This window comes from Mesoplodon mirus, assembly GCF_964341445.2.
Source record: "Mesoplodon mirus genome assembly, chromosome: 11".
NCBI classification, from domain to species: domain Eukaryota; kingdom Metazoa; phylum Chordata; class Mammalia; order Artiodactyla; family Ziphiidae; genus Mesoplodon; species Mesoplodon mirus.
The window spans coordinates 66,764,683-66,773,991 of NC_138987.1; positions in this window are offsets into that span (position 1 = coordinate 66,764,683).

Genomic DNA, 9,309 nt, shown 5'->3' on the forward strand with positions numbered 1-9,309 from the left:
AAAATGAAATTAGAACATTCTTTAACACCATACAGAAAAATAAACTGAAAATGGATTAAAGACTTAAAAGTAAGACCAGATACTATAAAACGCTTAGAGGAAAACATAGGCAGAACACTCTTTGACATAAATTGCAGCAATATCTTTTTTGAGCCATCTCTTAGGGTAATGGAAATAAAAACAAAAATAAACAATTAAACTCAAAAGCTTTTGCACAGCAAAGGAAACCATAGACAAAACGAAAAGACAACCCTCAGAATGGGAGAAAATATTTGCAAACAAAGCAACTGACAGGGGATTAATCTTCAAAATATACAAACAGCTCATGCGGCTCAATATCAAAAAAACAACACAATCAAAAAATGGGCAGAAGACCTAAACAGACATTTCTCCAAAGAAGACATACAGATGGCCAAAAAGCACATGAAAAGATGCTCAAAATCACTAATTATTAGAGAAATGCAAATCAAAACTACAATGAGATATCACCTCACACCAGTCAGAATAGCCATCATCAAAAAAATCTACAAACAATAAATGCTGGAGAGGGTGTGGAGAAAAGGGAACCCTCTTGCACTGTTGGTGGGAATGTAAATTGATACAGCCACTATGGAGAACAGTATGGAGGTTCCTTAAAAAACTAAAAATAGAACTACCATATGACCCAGGAATCCCACTCCTGGGCATATACCCAGAGAAGAACATGGTTTGAAAGGATATATGTACCCCAATGTTCATTGCAGCACTGTTTACAATAGCCAAGACATGGAAGCAACCTAAATGTCCATCGACAGATGAATGGATAAACAAGATGTGGTACATATATACAATGGAATATTACTCAGCCATAAAAAAGAATGAAATAATGCCATTTGCAGCAACATAGGTGGACCTGGAGATTATCATACTAAGTGAAGTAAGTCAGACAAATAAAGACAAATATCATATGATATCACTTATATGAAGAATATTTTTTTTAAATGATACAAATGAACTTATTTACAAAACAGAAACAGACTCACAGACTTAGAGAAGGAACTTATGGTTACCGGGGGAAAGGGTTGGGGGGAGGGATAGATTGGGAATTTGGGATTGACATGTACACACTTCTATATTTAAAATAGACAACCAACAAGGATCTACTGTATAGCACAGGGAACTCTGCTCAATATTCTGTAATAACCTAAATGGGAAAAGAATTTGAAAAAGAATAGATACATGTATATGTATAACTGAATCACTTTCCTGTACACCTGAAACTTAACAAATTAAAAAGAAAGAGCAAACATGCACAAGAGATAAAAAACTTAACAAAATTTAGCAAAAGACTGCATATAGCAATTATCACTGCATACACAAAGGTTTAGAGTCCCATGAGGCAAATACTAATTAAAAGGTAAAAACCAACTATATGCTGCTTGAGAGACAAACCTAAAGTAAAATAAAACAGAAAAGTAAAAAAAAAAATTAAAAAAGCAGACAATTTAAATTGTAGCCACAAGCAAAAAAAAAAAATGCTGATAGGGAAATATCAATTTAAGGTAGAGTTCAAATCAAAAAAGAATTAAATGTAATAAAGAAGACATTTAAGAGTGATAAAAATAACAATTCACAATGGAGAGAGAGTAGTTATTAACTAACAGATATGTCCCCACAAAACAGGAGGTACAATTTCAGGCCTGTGTGAAGCAAGGGAGTAGAACTGAACCCCTTACATAAAGTCTAGAGTTTCGGTCTGTCCCATCCATAGAGGAATGGGAAATTCTGCCCATAGCACTAGAAGCTATGAATTAACTTATTGGCTGCTCAGACACTTGGAAGTAAAACAAAGTCACCCAGGAAAATAAAAATCCCAAGCCTGCTACATTCACGTGTGTGGGATCTGAATGTTCAAAATCTGCTTAGACAAGAACAAAAGGCTAAGATAATATTCAAATTAGTCAAGGTAAATCAATCGCAGTATCTTCCCACATTGTAGTGCTGTACAGCAATGAAAAGGATCAACACTACCACACACAAATATGCGTGAACCTTACAAGTACAGTGTTGAATGAAAGAATCTGTTCAGAAAACTACATAAAGTTTAAATACAAACAGACCCAAGTGACAGTGATAAAATGGAGATTACCTTGTGCAGGATGGAAGTGATATTGACTGACAGGCAGGCTTCTGAGCTGCCTGTAATGTTGGTTCTCAATCTGGGTGTGAGTTTCAGAAAGGTGTTCTATTTGTGAAAATGTATTAAGCTGTACACTTATGATATTGCTCTTTTCTATATGAATATTACATGTATATTTCATTATCTCCATTATACATTAGACTTCAATAAAAAGAAAGGAAAATATGTCCTGAGCTGTTGAAACTCAATTAAAACCAGATCCCATTCGCTAGAGACATTTTCACAACCCAGCCCAGGGTTGTGCAACTTTCATTTGTCCGTTAGCCAGGACAAATGAAACTCCTTCAGGAAACAAACAACAACGTTTACCTGATAAACTCACAAGGAAAAAAATTACAAACATTCAAATATGACCAATACCAATAATGGTATTGGTAACAGTATTTTGTAAACTAAGTTTTCATTTCCCAAAAAGAATGCCAGAAAAACCCATTGATCAATGAAAACTAAGTTTATTGGAGTTAGTGTGGTAAGGAAAGACACAAACCGGACAGAGTCTGAGTGATGACTCGGAAGAATAAAATCAAGACAGGATACGTGTCGGGTTTTAGGGCCTGAGCTAGATGATTTTAAGATGAGTCTTGGAGGGCAGGGAACTGGTTGGGATTGGGTAAAATTTATGACATAATAGTTTTGGGTAGATAAACAGTGAAACTAAGGTCTTGAAGCAAGTTCTTGATAAGTAAGATATTTTCATTGGTTTACAACCAGGAGCAAGTATTTCCTAGAGGAATTATCTAAGCTAGATTTGCCTGGTCCCAGTGCTGGTTAGTCAAAAACAGGAAAGAATGATTTAGTCCAGAATTGATCAGCACATGGACAGGACAGTATGGTGTTTTCAGTGGTTTGCATTTATATCTTCAAACACAAAAATGATCTTTTCAAATTTGAAATGATATACACAAATACAAAATTATATTTTTTAATACAAAAATAATATTTTCAAATACAAAAAATATATATACTTTTTCAAATACAAAACTTTGATAAACATAGTAAATAAAAATATAAATTAACAATAAATGTTAAAACTGTTGTTATTCAAATTATTGACATAATATTAATGAAAATGAAAAAAAATTTAAATCCAAACATTAAATAAAAATAAAACAAAAACTAAATTAAATTAAATTTTTAAAAGATTCAATGAGTGCACCTTTTTATAGGTAATGAGCTATAATTTGTTTCAAAGAAAGCCTTTCTGGCTTACCTTTGTCTTCCTTAGTTTTATTATAAAACGATTAAGGTTCCAAGTCAGGGACTTCCCTGGTCATCCAGTGGCTAAGACTCCATGCTCCCAGTGCAGGGGGCCCAGGTTCGACCCCTGGTCAGGGAACTAGATCCCTCATGCCGCAACTAAGAGTTTACATGCTGCAACTAGAAGATCCTGCGTGCCCCAACTAAAGACCTGGTGCAGCCAAATAAATAAATAAACTTTTTTTTTTAAAAAGGTTCCAATTCAGTTGCTAGGATCACTTTCAATTCCGTCATGTTACTATTCTTGTTCAGAATGTTTTGATTAAAATACAGATTACTCTTGCAAAAGAAACTTTTATCAGTTATTGTTTCTTCCTCCTCTTCTGGATTATGGAGATAAGTGAAGACGTTGCCTCATTCAAAACTTCAGTTCAGCGTAAAATAAATTTCTCTCTTAAGTCACTGTTATTTTGAGTCTCGGCTACATGTAGCCAAACCTAACTATTACAGAAAATCTAATAAAAGATTTGCAAACATTATGGATAAAATTATAAAGCTTTATTGAAAGACTTTAAGTTAGACCTGAATGGTATCTTACTATCCATTTTCTTCTGTGCTTTGTTTTTGTCACTCAATGTTATGTTTTTTTCATTTTTCCATTGACACGAGTGTATCAGGGCCTGTGCCCTGGAGGGTATCACACATGGCCACAGGAGATAAACATAAGCATGTTCCTTGCTTGTATAGAATTATATTGGGCACAATTTGAATGCCCATAAATAGATTAAAATATTCGATATTTTAAAAGTCAATTATCGGGCTTCCCTGGTGGAGCAGTGGTTGGGAGTCCGCCTGCCGATGCAGGGGACACGGGTTCGTGCCCCGGTCTGGGAGGATCCCACATGCCGCAGAGCGGCTGGGCCCGTGGGCCATGGCCGCTGGGCCTGCTCGTCCGGAGTCTGTGCTCCGCAGCGGGAGAGGCCACAGCAGTGAGGGGCCTGCGTACCGCAATTAAAAAAAAAAAAAGAAGTCAATTATCCCCAAATTATTCTATAAATACAATAAAATTCTGATTCCAAATTCCAATTCAAGAGGGGTTTTTAGTGAAATTAACAAATTAATTCTAATGTACAGGGAAAAGCAAAGGGCCAAGAATAGCCAAGGCGGTATTTTTTTTAAAAAAAGAAAAGAACAAGTTAGGGAGACTTGCCTTTCTAAATATAAAGACTTATTATAAAGCTTTAGTAACTGAAACAGTTAGTTAATAGTAACTAAGAGAGTTACAGTTATAGTAACTGACACAGGAAAGGCAGAGAAATAAGACTAGATCCACACATACAAGAAATCCTGATGTTGGCAGAGGGAGTATTGCAGATTAGTCATTAAACAATGATCTAACAATAATTGTTAATGGCATGATTTGTAACACATACAGGTGGGAAGTCTCAATACTGTAACATGTCGTTTCTATTTATTCTATAAATTCAATACACTTTTAATTGACTCCAAGTAAATTTTTCTTTTTTTAAAATTTTTATTGGAGTATAGTTGATTTACAATGTTGTGTTAGTTTCTACTGTACAGCAAAGTGAATCAGGTATATGTATACATATATCCCCTCTTTTTTAAGATTTCCTTCCCATTTAGGTCACCACAGAGCACTGAGTAGAGTTCCCTGTGCTATACAGTAGGTTCCCATTAGTTATCTATTTTATACATAGTACTGTATATATGTCAATCCCAATCTCCCAATTCATCCCACCCCCCTTTCCCCCTTGGTATCCATAAGTTTGTCCTCTACATCTGTGTCGCTATTTCTACTTTGCAAATAAGTCCATCTGTACCATTTTTCTAGATTCCACATATAAGTGATATTATACAATATTTGTTTTTCTTTTTCTGACTTACTTCAATCTGTATGACAGTCTCTAGGTCCATCCACATCTCTGCAAATGGCACTATTTCATTTCTTTTTGTGGCTGAGTAATATTCCATTGTATATATATATACCACATCTTTATCCATTCCTCTGTTGATGGACATTTAGGTTGCTTCCATGTCCTGGCTATTGTAAATAGTGCTGCAATGAACATTGGGGTGCATGTGTCTATTTGAATTATAGTTTTCTCAGAGTATATGCCCAGGACTGTGATTGCTGGATCATATGGTAGATCTATTTTTAGTTTTTTAAGGAACCTCCATACTGTTCTTCATAGTGGCTGTATCAGTTTTCATTCCCACCAACAGTGTAGGAGGGTTCCCTTTTCTCCACATCCTCTCCAGCATTTATTGCTTGTAGATTTTTTGATGATGGCCATTCTGACTGGTGTGAGGTGATATCTCATTGTAGTTTTGATTTGCATTTCTCTAATAATTAGTGATGTTGAGCATCCTTTCATGTGCTTTTTTGACCATCTGTATGTCTTCTTTGGAGAAATAGCTATTTAGGTCTTCTGCCCATTTTTTGATTGGGTTGTTTGTTTTTTTGATATTGAGCCGCATGAGCTGTTTGTATATTTTGGAGATTAATCCCTTGTCAGTCACTTTGTTTACAAATATTTTCTCCCATTCTGAGGGTTGACTTTATGGTTTTGTTTATGGTTTCCTTTGCTGTGTAAAAGTTTTAAGTTTAATTAGGTCCCATTTGTTTTTTGTTTGTTTGTTTGTTTTCATTTTCATTATTCTAGGAGGTGGGTCAAAAAAGATATTGCTGCAATTTATGTCAAAAAGTATTCTGCTTATGTTTTCCTCTAAGAGTTTTTAGTGTCTGGCCTTACATTTAGGTCTTTAATCCATTTTGAGTTTATTTTCGTGTATGGTGTTAGGGAGTGTTCTAATTTCATTCTTTTACATGTAGCCATCCAGTTTTCCCAGCACCACTTATCAAAGAGACTGTCTTTTCTCCATTGTATATCCTTGCCTCCTTTGTCATAGATTAGTTGACCACAGGGCGTAGGTTTATCTCTGGGCTTTCCATCCTGTGTGTTGATCTATATTTCTGTTTTTGAGCCAGTACCATACTGTCTTGATTACTGTAGCTTTGTAGTATAGTCTGAAGTCAGGGAGACTGATTCCTCCAGCTCCATTTTTCTTTCTCAAGATTTCTTTGGCTATTCGAGGCCTTTTGTGTTTCTATACAAATTGTAAAATTTTTTGTTCAAATTGTGTGAAAAATGCCATTGGTAACTTGATAGGGATTACATTCAATCTGTAGATTGCTTTGGGTAGTATAGTTATTTTCACAATATTGATTCTTCCAATCCAAGAACATGGTATATCTCTCCATCTGTTTGTGTAGTGTTTGATTTCTTACATCAGTGTCTTACAGTTTTCTGAGTATAGGTATTGCATCCTTAGGTAGTCTTATTCCTAGGTAATTTATTCTTTTTGTTGCGATGGTAAGTGGAATTGTTCCTTAATTTCTATTTCTGACGTTTTGTTGTTAGTGCCAAGTAAATTTTTCTTAAAGAATACACACATGCACACACACACACACCAAACTATAAAAATGATTGATAAATTTAGCTATATTGAAATTTAGAATGTCTTTACAATAGAAGATAATGTAAATAAATTTAGTAGACCAGCCAAAATTGGAAAAATAGATTTGCAATAAACAACAAATGATTACTATAGAAAGTAAATTTAGAAGTCATATAATCAAAAGTAAAAGATAAACAATGAATAGAAAATGGTATAAAAATATGGACAATTTACAGAAGAGGTAAACAAAAAAACAGTAAATATAATTAAAAAGTACTAACCCTCACTATTATCCAGGGAAATGATAATTAAAACAACAGAATGTCATTTCAACCATCACATAGGTAAAATTTTAAAAGCCAAATCAAATCTTTACCACTTAAAATTCCACACACCCCCTCTCTTATAATCACTACTAGATTAAATAAGAAGCCCAAATTCTAATTCACAGTGTGGATAGACCATAATTTATTTACTAATTTCCCTATTAATAAGCATTTACCTAGTTTCTAGTTTTTTGGGCCCTACAGACAATGCTGCAAATAAATATCTTTATACATAAAAAAAAAAAAACAGAGAGAGAGAAGCCGGGACTATCCCTCGTGGTCCAGTGGTAAAGAATCCACCTTCCAATGCAGGGGACACGTATTCGATCCCTGGTCGGGGAACTAAGATCCCACGTGCCGCAGGACAACTAAGCCCGCAAGCCGCAACTACTGAGCCTGCGCACCACAACTACTGAGCCCACGTGCCGCAACTACTGAAGGCCGCGTGCTGCAACTACAGAAGCCCGTGCACCTAGAGCCTATGCTCCACAACAAGAGGAGCCACTGCAATAAGCCCACACACCACAATGAAGAGTAGCCCCCACTCGCTGCAACTAGAGAAAGCCCGCATGCAACAACAAAGACCCAGTGCAGCCAAAAAAAAAAAAAAAAAAAAAGGAATGTTTTCATCACATTTAAGTAGAGAATCGTATGTGGAAATACTGTCAAGAAGGTTTTATCGCTTAACTTATGTGGAACCCAAACATAGCAATTAACATGGCCAAGCTGGTGGAAATGATTTTCAATGCTTGATCTGGATATTTTGAGTATGTGAGCTATCTCCCACATGGTATAATGTTGATTGTTCTCAATTAATGTCTTGATTTGATCGCTGTCAACTTCAGCTAGTCTACCCGACCGTGGAGCATCGTCCAGCGAGAAATCTCCAGCACGAAACTTCTCAAACCAGTTTTGATATGTTTGATCAGTCACAGCACCTTCTCCATATACTGCACAGATCTTTTTTTGTTGTTGTTTCAGTTGCATTTTTACCTTTCTTGAAATAATAAATCATAATATGCCGAAAATGTTGCTTTTTTCTTCCATCTTCAATATTAAAATGGCTACACAAAAACTCACCAATTCTGATAATTCTTTTTTTTTTTAATGTACGCTGATATGACAGCTGTCACATACAATCTAGCAAAATTGTTTCAAATGAAGTTCAGTCCAGTGGTTAAGACTTCCCCTTCCAATGAAGGGCGTGCAGGTTCGATCCCTGATTGAGGAGCTAAGATCCCACATGACTTTCAGGCAAAAAACCAAACATAAAACAAGCAATATTGTAACAAATTCAATAAAGAATTTAAAAATGGTCCACAGGGAAAAAAATCGTTAAAAAACACCAATTCGTTAAAGATAAGCTTTTACCAACAAAGAGGTTGGAAACTTTATCCAGAAATGTTAAGACTGCATCGGGATAGAGTTGAATCTGTCAGAACACAACAGCTTAAAGCTCTAACTGTCTACTCCACACTCATGTCCTACAAGCTTTCCAGCTAAGAAGACTGCCAGACAAGTTGAACAGCAAAACCAGATACAACTGACCAAAAAAAAAAAAAAAAAAAAGCTCAACTTAGCAAGGCTTGACATAGAAAAGGAATAGACAGCATTCAATTTTACAGCCTCTATTTGACAAAAGACTGCATGCCTATGTGCATTCAAGTCACATCATAGTAATTAAACTCAATTTTTTTCATATTTTTATTGTAGCAAGGTATATATAATATGATGTTTGCCATTCTAACCATTTCTAAGTGTACCGTTGAGTGGGAATTACATTCACAATGTTGTGCCACTACCACCACTTAAACTTTTTAACGGACATTTATATTCATTCGTCTGTCAATACCGCAGGCTGGGATGGAGATCACATGTTGAACAAAAACTGCCATGGTCCATGCCTTCCTGTGGCCTTAATGGACTAAGGTGCTGTTTTGGGTTTTTTTCTTTGAGGTCAGATGATGGTGAAGTCTTTCTGTACATCGGAAGATGGGCAGGGTTGAAAGTGGCCGTGGATACACTGCAGAGGTCATGGATTGGCGCGGGCGAAGGGGCGGTCTTCCAACGCCCGATTCCAGAGTCCGAGGCAAGAAGGATCTTAGCGCTCCCCGAAAGGGCGGA